The following is a 16,124-nucleotide window of genomic DNA, read 5'->3' on the forward strand; positions in this document are numbered from 1 at the left end:
GTTGGAAATTTAATCGGGCAGGTAATCTATGGGCCACATGCATTTATTCATTTCATCATTTCTGTCTCTAACTAGTACAAACGCCTATTACTAATTTAATATTCTCTTTACCCTTAAGTGCTAGTATTTGTTGATGTTATTCTCTCTTGTTTTATGTACCTACAAAAATCGAATTTACTTATAAGAGACTTCAGTAAGGAAGAAATACTCAATTCGCATGTCATTATCACCAACTTCGAATAATTTTTTTTAATTATTTCACTGACATTTAGAGTCTGTTGCCGTATTTTTGTTTGCCGAGCAATGCTTAATTTATTTATAAGTTATGTTAAAAAATACCTAACGATAAAGATGTAATTCTATTTGATTTGATATATTTTGCTGTACCAAATTGAATAGTTTGATTGATCATATCTGTTCAGTATTATAGAGTAACAAAAACCAAAACCTCAATCAAAATCTTCACATTTCTGAAATTAATGTCTCTCTGAAATGTATCTAATAACAATAATGGTTTTCTTCCTGTACAACTAATGCTATGTATCTATAATATAAAAGAGTATCTAAGCGAGATCTAAAAGAGGTCCAGTGATATCCCGGAATGGTTAATTACACTCTCCGAAAGTGTAAAACGATGAGAGGGATAGGGGAGACAAGACATCTCAGCTGAACGCGGGCGAGTGATGGATACTGAAAATAAATCAGGACGCAGCACTCGTTCAGGGATGACCAGATGCGCCTCCCCGCAGTAATGTATTACTTTGGTCATTTGGTTCTTTCGACTAATTTCTCTCTGAGACAACTTGAAAGTCCAAATAACATCTCATATGTCTTTACGTGTATGTTTTTGTTGTGGTATCAATTGAATTACATATAAATTTTAGGGACATCAAATGATACTTTTGTTTTAGCTGCTATATGTTTTAAGTACGAGTGTATTTCTTAATGTACTGTATATCATATTAATTTTGTGAAAAATTAAATCAGTTTATTTCTGAATTACCTATACCAATTCTGAACAATCTTTAATAAACATTTTTTTTTTTTTATTAATAGGTTTAGCTAAAAAATGCTGGTCTTGTTTTAATTTTGTCACGACAAAGATATTTTTATAGATAGAGAGTTACGTTCAAAGTTCTTTATTTTTGTGAGAAACCTTAAAATTGTTTCACACACCACATTTTAGATACGCCTGTTTAATTATTGTAATAAAATACAGACTTACTGTAATAATTAACGAATTGTTTTATTAATACCATTAATCTGCATGTCGACCGATACCGGGGTAAGGAAATACCCTGAAGGGTGTACCTACCCTAAAGTTAATTTAGTAAACCAAAACAGAGCGGCTCTCATTCGTTGAATAATAAGACATCTCCCTAGTGACGAAATCAGTGCTATTGGATAACACTGTCTTTACTCACAATATCAATATGACAGATATTACACTAAATTGTGTCTTATGGCTTAGAAGATCTTGATAAAACACAGATATATTACGTATGAAAGAGTTTAATATAGGCTCATATAATATAATGTAATATTTATTGATATAATAATTCCACTAGTAGTAAATTTCGGCTTATCATTTTTATGTTTCAGTACGAATACTGAACATTAAAATATACAGAATAATACTGTTAATACTATGGTACTTTAGTCTTTTATGTATTAAAATATAAAAAAAAACTATATTTTTTCGACTAAAGGCAATGTATAAAGAAAAGTCACTAAACTGTAAGTCTTATCAGCTTCAATTTTACTCTAAAATAATCAGTGATTTTATATTTTCAACTAAAAAGATTTAGGTACTTCGTAGAAATATTAAAATATTCAATATCAAATCTCTCATTTCGAAACTAAATTGAATAATTATGAGAAGGTATTCTCACTAATAAGAGAGGAGTTCTTTAGACTGTGTTAGTACTTTGTAATATTCTGTTCAGCAAAAATATTTTTCAAGTATAGGAAGCAAGGCTTGTCAGTTGGGTACAAATATAAATGGGAAATGATTCATTCCCAATTTCGACATATGCTCGAATTGAAAGGTCGGCTGCGAGTGACGTATTTTTAATTACCTTCAACCACGTCGCCGCATCGACTCCATATTGAATTCCTATAGTGGACATAAATAAGTTGAAAGCCATACGATCTCGCCCTGGAAACTACGGTTGGCATGATATTAACACGATAATTAAACTCTATCATTACTAACTTACCCTCATTTTGTAATTTAACGCTGTAAAATTTCTTTGGATGTAACAAAGGCATGGTTACTTACTTAGGTAAATTAACAGACCAAATCGAATTTCGAGTTGAAATTGCCTTCAGGCTTACATTATAGATAAAATACCTACAATTCAGTAACAAATTTACTTTATATTTGAGGTATGTTTAGGTAAAAAGTTAGGTATTTTAATTACCCCAATCTTGATGGAATCTCCGTGCGAGCTTGATTGAATTTCCGGACGAGGGCTATCTCTCTTATTTGCGGAGTATTGTGGGTGCCGCACACCGATCGCTTCGCGCCACTCGTCCGCCTCGGCTCACTGGCCTGTGACGTCACACCGTCGATTACATTTTTTTATTAACTGCTACAGTAAACAGCCCCTCGTAAAGTCTACGCCACTCTTCGCTCTTTTGTTACGATGTTCGTGATAAAACCACGATAGAGCCACCATGGTTGTAAAATGTTATTTGCAATGCATTCTATTTTTTATTACAATACCTATTTTCTTTTTATTTTATTTTTGACTATATTCCTTGTCGTTTCAAAAAATTTTGATTCTAATCGAAATACGATTCGCCAGTGTTATTTGGTATTATAAATCATGAAATAAAAATCTCAATTGGCGTGCATATTTTTCAGATGCTTCAAGCGGTAGGTAGTAATAGTATACTTTTGGGGTTCTATGATTGATGTGACGGGTAATAAGGCCCACAAGTATTGCAATTTGTTTACCCTCATCGCTTTAATATACCTACGGACGGGCACAAAGACAGGTCCTCGCATCGCATTTTATACCGATCAACAATACAGACCCCGACGTTTGCCGATAATTGGAGAAAAAGTCCCCAAGGAACCAATTTTGCTGACGTTGCGTTGCTTGTAAAGCGGGTCGTACAGTACATATAAGTAAAATAAATTATAACCGATCCATCACTCAATTTTTGACAAATATAATATGTATAAATATACATATTATCGTATAGAAAACGTGTAATATTAAATATTCATTCTTGATATACTTACTTAGGTGGATAGGTAACTAACATTATAAACTAGTTATGTCTAGCATCTTTTCCAGGCTTTTAAACAAACATTTAAATAAACGTATTTACAAATTTATTTCTATATTATGAATTTTTAGTTTAGTTATTAATAAATTTTGGAAATTTGTAAGAACGTTTGAATGTTTTACTCAATTATGCTTATACAGCTGAATACGAGTAGATACGAATAAAATTTGACACACAAACAGTAAATATCCCAGACATACTTTTTAAATAAAAATTATGTGATATGTGAATCACAAGCTGCGTCGTAAGGCAATACATATATAAGCGCATTTTTATAATTTACAGTAGTGCAGCATATCGTACGATTTTACCGTAACGATATAATAGGAGAGTTAAGTATAAGGAATTATATGGAGAGATGTTATAAATTTCCATGCACGTCTATGACGTCGTATTCCGTGTACTTCCACTCTATCGTAGTGGAAAATTAATAACATTTCCATACTATAGCGCATACATTTGCTCTTCTTCTCGTAATATATCGTAACGGCAAAATCATACGATACCGTACTCGTGTTATCTTAGTGTAATATTTTCTTGTAATTATTTGTATTTATAATAAGTTTACTATTGTAATCTTATTAAGGAAACAATAAAGAGTATCTATCTACTGTACCATGTTGCAGAAACTTATAAAAGTGCCCTAGCTGAAATATTAATGATAATTTTAACATAATTAAAAACAACGATTTATAAAACTTAAGAAATAAACTTAAGAATTTTACACAAATAGGAAAATTTCAAAAGGTGCAAAACAAAACATTAGTATGTACATCTTTAACAATGTAGTGCCTTTACCCTCATCTTCATTTGCGTAAAACTGTTGCTCCGTTTTACTTGGTTTAAAAAGTAGCCTATGTAATATGCTTTGTTTCGTATAATTGTTTTGTTGATGGATTAATAAAGCTCTCATTTCCCATATCAAAAAATAAGGCAAAAATTTTGTTTCTCTAAATAAAAAATCCATAATACGTAGGTACTGTGTTATAGTAAAAAAAACATCCAATAAGACGACAGTATCCCAATAATGTAATAAAAACCTTATAGAATAGCAGAGCGCTCGCCCCCACAATGAACGTTGCACTTAATGAAGTGTGCAGAAGTGTCAATTAGGGTCTCGTCTGCTATAAAAATACAGGACCAAGCAATAGAATCTCTCCCCACAGCCAAGAAATAGCTGGTGCAATAGCCATGTTAGGCGGAGTTCAGATGATGCCGCCAACAAGCAATAAATCGCTAAAAATACTTTTATTTACTTGCTATTCCTTAGAATTTGTTCGTGAGAATTTTTATTATTGACTACTTTTTACCCGCGACTTTATCCGCAAGATATATTAATTGATTTTAAATATTATATGTATATTTATTTCACGACGATTGGTTGAGCCGTTAAAACATCAAACAAACTCATATTCAAATTTATATAGGATTATAATATATATATATATATATATATATATATATATATATATATATATATATATATATATATATATATATATATATATATATATATATATATATATATATATATCTATTATTTCTGCGTAATATATATGTCCGAATAGGTCTTCGTACATCTCTGTAGGATTGAGATATATATATATATATATATATATATATATATATATATATATATATATATATATATATATATATATATATATATATATATATATATATATATATATATATATATTAATTTATCATCACAAAATGTTATAAAAATAAATATATAAGCTTATCTATATGTACTGTATAAGTACGTCAGTATAAATTTTTTTACGTTATACGTCAAAATAAATAGAAAAAAAACTATTTGGAAATTAAATATATAAATATTCCATTCATTCTATTTATTATTGTTGAAAATTATTCCACGTATACAACAGATTACAGTATTGTTATTGTATTATAGATCATATACGCAAATGAGTATAATAATTACTACGGTTGCTCATTCGATAAATTAGTCTCTCGTTATTTTCGCTATAGATATACTAGCTCCGACTTTGCTCGGAGTCAATATGTAAGCGCTTAAATAGCCTTTATACTGTTAAACATAACTTGAATGTATACGAAAACTTAAACATTTTTTAATTTGTTAACTCGTACAGGTGTCATGTTTTTATAATAAAATTAGAGCTAGATAACAAGATATTAACTATACATATTAAAAAACTGAAATGTCTGCATTCCAGCTAGATTCAACTAATCACAGAAAAAACAAGAAGAACAGAAGATTAATCTTTCGCCAGTAGTCCAGTCTATGTTCTTACCCGACGTCACTGTTCGGATAATTCTTAATTACGTGCTTGAAATCTATTACATGTTTGTATATGAATATTACTTATATCTTCGTTTAGACATATTATACTATAGCTACTAGTTTAGTATTATATTATCAGTGTTATAGGTATATGATTCAAAACACATAATTTAAGGTAGTATTTTAGTAGTGAATCTAAACATTTTCCACTAAATAAACATTGGCCAAAGAAGCAACAAAAAAATTTGACACGCGACATTTTACTATTAAAAGGTTAATATTATATTATCTGTGATATAGACTCATCTTTATATTTTTTTATATCTTTTCTCATAATACGGTACAATAATTAATTCTTTAAAGCTAGTATTTGTATTAATTAACAGGGACTCAATTTTATTTTCCTAGAAAACATTTTTATATTGCCAAGAACAAAAAATAATTAAACTTATCAAAAAAAGAACAACCTATCTGTACCAACGGCACTATATAATAATAGGTATGTACATACCTTGCACTGTAATTTTTTCTAAGAAATATGCTTTTTCAGGACCTTAATTTAACGAATACTGACACTAGTTTTAAGGAATGGGTTACTTTAATTAACACGCTGTATGTTCTATAGCATAGGTAGATTCTTAGTTTTATGTACGTCTAACGACTTCGATTTCACGACTTGTATGCTATAGGTACAAGTATAATTATATTCTATGTGCTTCGAATTGGTTCTCACTGAGGAAATACGATATTCTGTTTGTAGAAAGCTAATTGGATAGACACGAGATATCTCTTCTCGTTTTGATGCTCGCGAGTTTAATAAAAGTAATGAAAATTAACACCGAATTTCCAAAGCGAAGTTAAATGTTTGACGTAAAGTTGGAATGAGGTATAGGATTACAATTATTTCTCAATGTCGAATTAACATTTAAAATTTCATAAATATATTCGTAACAATGTGTGGTCGTAGAATTATTTTCAATTTTAGTTAAATCAAATTTAATTCAGTAATTTTAAGATTATATAAATTATCAAGTTGTGTTCCTGAAAAAACTTATCTTAATCGTGACAAAACTAGTATTTGGTAAAACAATTGGGAAAACCTTTCAATTGCAAAAAATCATCGAAATCGGCAAACATAATTCGCGAAACGTATAAAATACAGTCCACTTGAGAACTTCCTTTTTATTAATTTTTTTTTTACAACACAGGGGGCAAACGAGCATGCGGCTCACCTGATGGAAAGTGACTACCGCCGCCCAAATTATGCATTGTATGAATGAATGAATAATGTAAGTACATTATACTCGTATATACTACACACGCCCTATTTTGACTGTACGTTCTCCTCTTAGATATAATATTAAAAAATACCTAAACCGTATAATATTACGGTTGCAACTCACTAACTTAAGCTGCCATATTTCATAATATCTACATTAATCTAAACATGACTAAGAAAAAAGTACAATATAAAAATGTCCGAGATCTTTTGTTGTATATATGTAGTATTGATTAAGGAATTTACAAAGATTTAAGGAATTTTTATTTATGCAAAATTATACCAGTAAACAATATTTACGTGGAACTTCTACGCCTATTCTTATTATTTTTTGATAAGAAATACAATTACTTGGCAATTAAAATTCAAAATAAAAGGTCCAAATTAGGGCTTGGATCTTAAGATATCTAGATGAGTTCAGACCAAAATCAAAGATTAACGTGATAAGTGGACAAAATAGTACTAATGGAATATTTATTCTTATTGTACACAATACAACAGTTAAATCAATGATTTATGAGCGATAACGACATTCATAGCACATAGCTGTTAAATTGTGTATTACTTTCTTTCTATGAGATTAAAAAAAGTCATAAACAGATTCATTAAATATAAAGGTTCGTATACTAAAATCATGGTGGCGATGACACACCCATATATACGACATATTGCTAAGAGTTTGAAGTCGTCGATATCACCGGCGTCGTTGAGGTCGGCACGTGTTCGTCATAAACCTGCTTTTACACGGACACCAACCCCGCCTATATGACGCGCGACGGGCAGGGGAAATGGTGCCGCAGTAAAAAGTAGCCGGCAGTTAAGCTCCGTCCACATTGTCGCCTTTTTATCGTAATACAGGTGACGAAAAATAAACAATGTTATTGCTATAGTGGGAAAATCTTAAGCGTAAAACAGCTTTTGCATTTTTGATTGTATGTTTCCAATATGGCTTGTTACAAGTACTTACCAGTATTTTATGACATTACCGTATTAAATTTATTACAACTGCACTACAACCCCTGGAAACTGTCGTGCTGAATTCCAGATGTATTTATCACGATGGGCTAAATGACCTGTTCTTTCGTTTTCATATATCATCCCTCACTGGTGCCCCGCCGGTGTATACTAATAGCGTAGGCGGGGTTACCATTACATTATCATCCATGAAAAAAAATCAATCCGAATACTTGTAAATATATCTGGGGACTAGAGTCTTGTAATGTTTCCGTACTTTTTTAAAATCGCTAACAATAAGAAAAACAAAAATCGACAGTAGCAGTTATTCTATTCGCACAATCATTCAACTCTGATTACCTAATTACGTATCGGCTAATCGCTAATTTATAAAACACAGCGAACTCTCATTATATTTCCCTCTAATAAGTATTAGAACTAATACTTATAAGTATAAAACAAATAATATCACGAAAATTATCTGTAAATGGATTAAAAATATTTTCATATTTTGAAGATCATTAAGACTGTGTAAAACAAAGACCGGCCAATCACTACTATTTTTTTTAGAGACTCATTTCAGATAACTCTGATAAACTAATTAAGAATCGGCTAATCACGAATCAATCAATCACAGCAAACTTTTATTACATCTCCTCCGCAAAAAGTTTATAAGTATCAGAAATACTTATAACGTATATTATTATTTTGTTGTCTTCAATAATGCTGCAAGATTTATCTGACTAAATAATAAATATTTAGAGCACGCATAAATTGTGAATCAAATAAAAAGCCACATTGGTTTTTAAATTACCTGATACTTAGGCTACTATTATTAGGTAATATAATCGGTTGTTATTTGTTTAGTCTATAAGTAACAGTAAAAAAAAAAACAGATAAGAAACTCGAGTGTTGTCTTTTATAAATAGAATATAAATCATTGTTAAAGAGAACTAATTAACTGTTTAATTATACAGTAACTAATTTTAATGTATTCTGATAGAAAAATGCGTTCAAATTATCTACTCAGAAGTTATCGGTTAACCGGCGAGCGTGTATGAAAAGATTGATGAATGTGGAAGAAGCGAAAGAGTTTTGTTTGAATCAAAACATTTGGCGTTCCATTATTTCTGTCTACCCTATTGGGAGACAGGCATGACAGATATGTATGTATATATGTAAGTTATCGTATATGATTGATTCTTCTTAACTAATTGTTATCCTGGTAAATTTCTAGGTATCATACAAACTTAGCCACAGCTAATAGATTGAAATATTATTCAGATGAATTTTAGAGTTTGTCACTTTACAATTATATGAATATAATGAAAAACACTTTCTCGTGAAATAATAATTCTTAATATCGTATGAAGTTTAATGTACGTTTTATAGTTTTCTCTAATATACCTGATTTATTTGTCATGTTATGTGATAATTTATGCATATACAATAAAAAGGTATGTATGTAAATATTTTTAATATATTGATTATATATCTACATATAATACATTAGAGTGTATTGACATTCGATGTTCTCGATCTATCGTAAAAGAAATACGGCATGAAGATAAACGTATAGGAAGATAAAAATGTAATAATTAATATACAACTAATAGTTTCATTTTAATCACATAAATAGACGCTTGATTATAATTTATTACATAAATATGTATTAAAATTTATAGTTTATAAATTGTAAAACTTTACCTAAGAATATAATTTTATTACAGGCTTGTGTTAACATAATATTAACGTAAACCGCCTCATAAGATAACATTGAGGTACCAAGAATTTCATCGCCATCTTCTTGAAGCAGCCTTTGCAATATAACCGTGACACTCAAGAGAGAGAGACGACAATGTTTCACTCTTACGCCCTCTGACCTTAGTTAGAAAGAAATAACTATGAGTTGGACCGCAAGTCTTTAATTTATAAAGGTTGGTTTTATTGCATTCTCCGCAAGCTCAGACGCTTAAACTTTATTGCTTTGGGATTAAAGTAATATTTGCAGCAGCTAAATGATGTTGAGGCAATTTTGTATTATTAAACTTATCTATATGAAGAAGTTGGAGGCTCAGACCAATAATAGTTCTATGTTTCTAGTAGTTCACTGTAATCGAGAGACGAACTCTATCGGTCGCATTCTTGGTTAGCAACGTGCGATAACAGCACATTCCTTTCAAACTATTCGCCGCGACTGCATTGTTAGTCGTCTGCGAAGCAATATAAAACTTTAGAACTAGACTTTCACTGTAAAAAATATAAGAGATGATAAAACAGCTCACTCGTCGTCAAAGTGAATGTTGTATCTACTATAAATGCTACAAATGTCTTTTGTCTGAATTTATTTTTCAACGAAGACAAGTTTTAATCTTTACGCATCGTCGCTTCTATATTTATTATTAATTCGAACTTTAAAAAAAAAACGCAAATGTTAAACTATGATTGAATGATTAAATCTTGTTTTTTTATTTAAGAAGCAATCTCATATTTAGACTGAGATAATATATTAAGAAAAATGAAGTATGTTTAAAAATATATTAAAGTGCGTAAACCTACATTTGGAAATCCGGAATAAACATAAAAAATCTATAATATCGATCGTTTCACAAAATACGAAATTGGGAATATATATATATATATATATATATATATATATATATATATATATATATATATATATATATATATATCTGTCACGCCTGTCTCCCTTTAGGAATAATATCTATAAATTAGATAATATAAAAATACTTAACTATACATATACCAGTATAGAATAATACATTAAACAATGTTGAAAATCACAATACAGTGGATAAAATACACTTTTACTTTGAAACATACAATATTAGAAAATTCCAATTTCTAGTAAATATGAGTAAACTGCAGATATACGTATACATATATATATCTAAACGAAGATACAGGCACTGTTAGTACCTAGTAATATGCAATATTAAGGTGCAAATGTAAGTGTAGCATAACAAAGTATCTGCATAAGAGTTCACAGTTGAATGACTTGCTTGCAAGAGAGACGGTAGAAAAGGATTGGAAAAGTGCTATGCCCGACGCCCGGTGAAATGCATACGCTATTGGTGTCGCTTCCGAATGCATTCACGAATGTTTGTAGCATTTCATGAAGACCCAACATGTATCTGCTGTCTATTTGATACTGATTTAAATATCTTTAGCTCTTATATACTGCATTTCGTTCAGTTAACAATTTATTGTTGTAGCTAGTTCGTTTCAAGATTTAGATGTGAGATAATATGTTTAATGTAATACTTTTTTTAATAGACTATTGATACAAATATCACTGACTAGTTTACTAATGACAATTAATCTATGTATCGTGTATATATAACGACAGAGTTGAAACATAGGTTCTATATAAGTATGATAATGATCATGAGGAAAAGAATGATGAAATAAGTATGTGAAATTTAATAAGTAATTCCGTGGTACGGAGACAACGTCTTCATATGGATGAAATCGCAGAAATTTATTACTGTGTATTTTTTTAAATAATGATCACATGTTTGCTAAGTAGTTTAAAATAAGCACAAACTAAAATAAAATATTTACAGGTTAGCTACGAGAACATCCGCATAGTTGACTGCATGAAAGTAGCCTATATCCTTTTCCACCCCTAATATTACTTAGTACATGTTAAATTTTATAACAACTGTTTAAGTCATCAAACTGTGAGGAGATAACAAACAAACTCACTTTCACATTTACAAAATTAGTAAGGATATAATTTACTAAACAATAAAGTAAATTAGATCTCAAACTAACGCAATTACAAAACAAATAAGGAAAATTATTAACCCATCGGTCTTTCCTATGTCACTTGTATGACTGCCGACGTCAGTTAAGATGCACAGAAGGGTACCTCGATCGATCCGCTCACACCCTCCAGATATGATTAGCAGCTAATTGAATCCCGGGGTGAGATCCGCACAGTTTAGTTTTCTAATTTACGACTTTCCTCCGAGTAAAGGGTTGAATTTAATTATCTCCGCGTCGAAGACCCCTAACTAAAATTCACAAAAAATGGGCAAAATTGCATCTCAATTGGATAAGTTCGGTATGCTTCAGGCGCTTTTTATTCGTTTCAGTAATACACTGCAGACGTTTCGCAGCACCGCTACGAGTTTGAAGGTATTATTCCTTTTTATTATATGTAGATTTAGTCCCACAGAGGGAACAACTGCTTCAAACATAACAAAATTAATATGAACTCAGTGGTAGATTTACTAGTAGGCTGCGTAAGCTGGAGCCTAGAGCGACAAATTCAATGCCAAAACTAACAGTTTTATTAACAAAAAAAGATTTTAATTAACATGATTGTGAACAAGTATACCGAATTGTAATGATCGGTAAGAACGATAAAATTTGAATAACCCACTGGTAGTAAATGTGTTATGACCACTATTAACTAATAATCTCACTATTCTTATTCAAATTAATAATTAACCACGAATTGGTAAACGGTATGCATTCATTCTTTTGAACTACTCTATATATAAAGTAAATAAAATTAAAAAAATATATTCTCTTTGCGCACTGAAAAAATAATTAAAAAAACAAATTTTATTCAATGAAACTATGCACCATATTGTAGTTATCTAAGTAGTATATATATATTACCTAGAAAAAACCTGAATTTATGCAAATTTATTATAAATGTATAGCATTTCATTCTACTCTACCCCTTCAATATTAACTCAATCAGTTATGCTGAATTATTGATTATATAATGTTATTATTTTACTCCTTATGGTGAAAGGGTAAGAATATAATATAGATACAACTAAGGCAAAACTAATATTAATATCAGTGTAAGAAAAGTATCTATAAAATTCGTATTTATTGACGTCAAGATACATATAGCAATAGTAGGTTAACAGAAAAGGTAACCTATTACCTCCAGTAACAGGTATGCCAGCATAGTAATATGTAGTAACATATTACTATGCTAGCATCTTATGGGGTGAACCCTTGCCCTGTAGTTAAGTGTTAATAGCTTGTTATAGATATGGATTATTATTTTAAACTTGTACCCATTTTCTTGTGGGTTAAATAGAAACTACACATAGATTGCTTTATGGCTGTACTTAAACTATATGCTCTTTAATTATAGATTTTCAATTGGCTCCTAAAATTAATTGATCACAATCTATAATTCTAATGTTAATTAACACTAGAAGATATAAAAAATATTATGATGACAACTCCACAACTTTTTGTTCCATACCTCCTATAGTTTTATTGCTTTGTTAATCGGGTGATGTTTTTTGCATGGAATTCTCTGATAATCACTTTCAACTTCAACTTTGTATTCAGACAGCACGCTCCGTTCTCCCCTGTGTTACGAATTTGATAATGAAAGGGCCCCACTTGTGTGCTGCAGAGATAATGTAAATAAGTATGCAAATTATACAGCAAGTTCCATTCAAATGAACCTTTGCGGCCCTTTAAAGTTTTACTCAAAGCCAACTCCGTTTGATATACGCAAGCAAAGATTCCTACCACATGTGAAATATGAAACGAACAAATTTGAATATTTTGAAATAAATAAATGATCCACAAACAACCACGGATTCCTGTCGGAAAAGTTTTACGTCGAACCCCATTTTATAGTATTACGAGTTTGGGGTTAGAGGAACACCGGCTAACAACGTTCGTCAGTCGCATTATATGTTCGATGTTGTTATTCCGAAAGTTTATGTATTTGCGAATATGGTGTACGTTGATGTTTATATAATCTTTATGTTAATACTTATAAAAATGTACAGATACAGAGAGAGAGAGAGAGAAAGAGTTAAGATTTCCCTTTACATCAATTACTTTTAATGTCTTTGTTATCTAGTCTATACCATCCTTATTAAAATTATGAACATAAAAATTTGTTTGCTCGTTATCTCTTGCCACTTTAATGACCCGAATAATTGTCACGAAATTTTGTATACACGTAATATAAGATGGCAAACGGCGTAGGCTACTTTCTATCTCAGTCAAATTATAATTTTAATTCCGGTCACGCAAAAGGAGTTGCGGGTAAAGATTAGTTTATGAGTATACTTCTATACTGCTATTATAAAGAGGAAAGATTTGATTATTTATGATGAATAAACTGAAACACTACTTAACGGATTTCACTTTCACCTGTAAATAGCTACATTATCAGCGAGTAATATATACTATTATAAAAAAAAATATCCCTATGAAAAGTTCAATAGTGTTACATAACCCGAGGTATACATTAGTATTCCTACAAATGTCATTATTTGGTGAACACTGTGAAAATTATTGATGATACATAAAATAATAACATAAGGGGGAAAGGGATTATTAGTAATGGGGTCTAACAGCGCCATTGCTGTACCCTATCAGGTCGACCTCCACGCGGTTCCCCCTGGAAACCATCGTGGTTAATTTACATGGAATTATTCACAATGGGCTAACTGACCTGCTTTTATCCTCAGTTATCACCTCTCATTGGTGCCCCGCCAGCGTATACTAATAGCGCGGGTGGGGTTACCATTCCATTTTCACCCATTAAAAAAAATATACACTACATGTTTATAGTACTTGTTACATCCACATAAAGGGCATCGAGACTATAAATATCTAACTATTATGGTTAAGTCAAAATGACCGTTTTTTATTAGAATAAATCAATCAATATAATGATAGAATCGAAAGATAATGACATTCGTATAATGATACTAGCTATTTCCCGCGACCCTGCCCACGTCAATAGGCGACTGTTACCCTTTTCCATCAGATGGGTCGTCAGCTTGTTTGCCAAGTTGCATAAAAAAATTTAGGTATTGTTTTATTGGTGAAAATTTACTAGGGAATCTAGATATACAGAAGAAAACCTACGAGAAAATAACTAAAATCTAAATGCTTAACTTACAAACTGGTATATATGTTTTCAGAACCTGTCGAGCAAGTCACGAGATAAAGTTTGTAAGTTTTTATTATAAAAAATATATTGGTAACAAAGGATTTTATTAAGCATCACATAGCTTTGAGTTAAAAAGTCACGTTACATTTTAAAAGTTGATTACAAATTTCAACTCCTTTTTGGAACACGTACCTACGATGTCACGGGGACAGCTTTAGTCTAAGATAAAAAAAAAACTGCAAAATAATAGCGTCGACTGTCTCGTCATTGTCGTACGTAACGGGGGCGTTCGTTTCTCATTTCACTGGGTGTTTGGCACGGAATGTGTAAAATATTTTCCCTGTAAGTGAAAGTCGCGCGTGATAGCACACCGACGCCGCGCCGTTGCCATCAATCATTTATCCGCGAGTCGCTTCCAACGATACCGAGAAAAGCTCTAAAGCAACGCCACTTTGATAATGTATCACGTTTAAAACCAACTTTAAAAGGCTCTCCTTTTCAGCCTTTATTGTTAGGTGAAAGGAAGTGTGCAAAGAAAATAGATTAAAGCAGCATCTTAATATGTACATACTGAATTTTATTTCCACAAGTACAATTGTTATTAACTAAGCTATTTTTATGTTTTAAAGGAAATTTTACTATAATTTAAATATTTAATGTTTTTTATCTGTGGTATTATTTTCTGTGCTACATATATAATGAAGCTGAATAAAAACAGAAAAAGGGAAAAGTAATACGATGCCCTTATATGTGTGCTATATGGGTAAGAGTCCATGCACATTTAATGGCGTCTTGTTACAGACACCGACCCGGCACTTAACTGTTGGATACTTTTTTCCAGTAAGTGCGATCCAATTTTAGCCATTTTCATGAAATGACACCCGAAAGAACATGGTATGATAAGCCATCATTTTGAGGCTTGCTCTCAAGCGATTGCGCGATCCTTTCACTTCGGTACCATCTTAAATTGGGTTATCAATCAATATTACTTTCTTATTTCCAATTTATGTGGAAATTCTTTATCGGTTGCAAACAAAAACAGTATAGCTTCTTCTTGTTACAGCTGATTGATCTTTTCCCTTTCGAGAATACGTTTATATAAGTGGTTACATTATATAAAAACTTGTGAGTATATGAACTGATATACGGAGAAAAATAGATTTTTGTCTTTAATTCCATAAACTATATTGATATTATGTATAGAAAAATGAGAAAAATAAAACTAGTCAAATGCATACTGAATTTACATACCGAGGGTTCTGTACTTACATAAAGTAATCTGTAAATAGATTTATTTCAAATTCTTTGACGGATATGTTTTAGTTCATTATTATAGATAAAATTACGAGTACCATAACCCTAACGTGAAAGTAAATTCTATCAACTTGAAAATGTTTGATCAA

The 16,124-nt window shown here is 30.8% G+C and overlaps 1 protein-coding gene across 2 annotated transcripts in view; it reads right to left on the reverse strand.

The window, feature by feature from the left end:
* The window catches only part of LOC113523309 (teneurin-a), a 423,960-nt gene that overhangs the window by 241,184 nt on the left and 166,652 nt on the right, over window positions 1–16,124 (reverse strand). The window lies entirely within an intron of this gene.

The sequence above is a fragment of the Galleria mellonella genome, unplaced genomic scaffold (genome assembly GCF_026898425.1).
Source record: "Galleria mellonella isolate WM207_F2 unplaced genomic scaffold, CSIRO_AGI_GalMel_v1 utg90, whole genome shotgun sequence".
Lineage (NCBI taxonomy): Eukaryota > Metazoa > Arthropoda > Insecta > Lepidoptera > Pyralidae > Galleria > Galleria mellonella.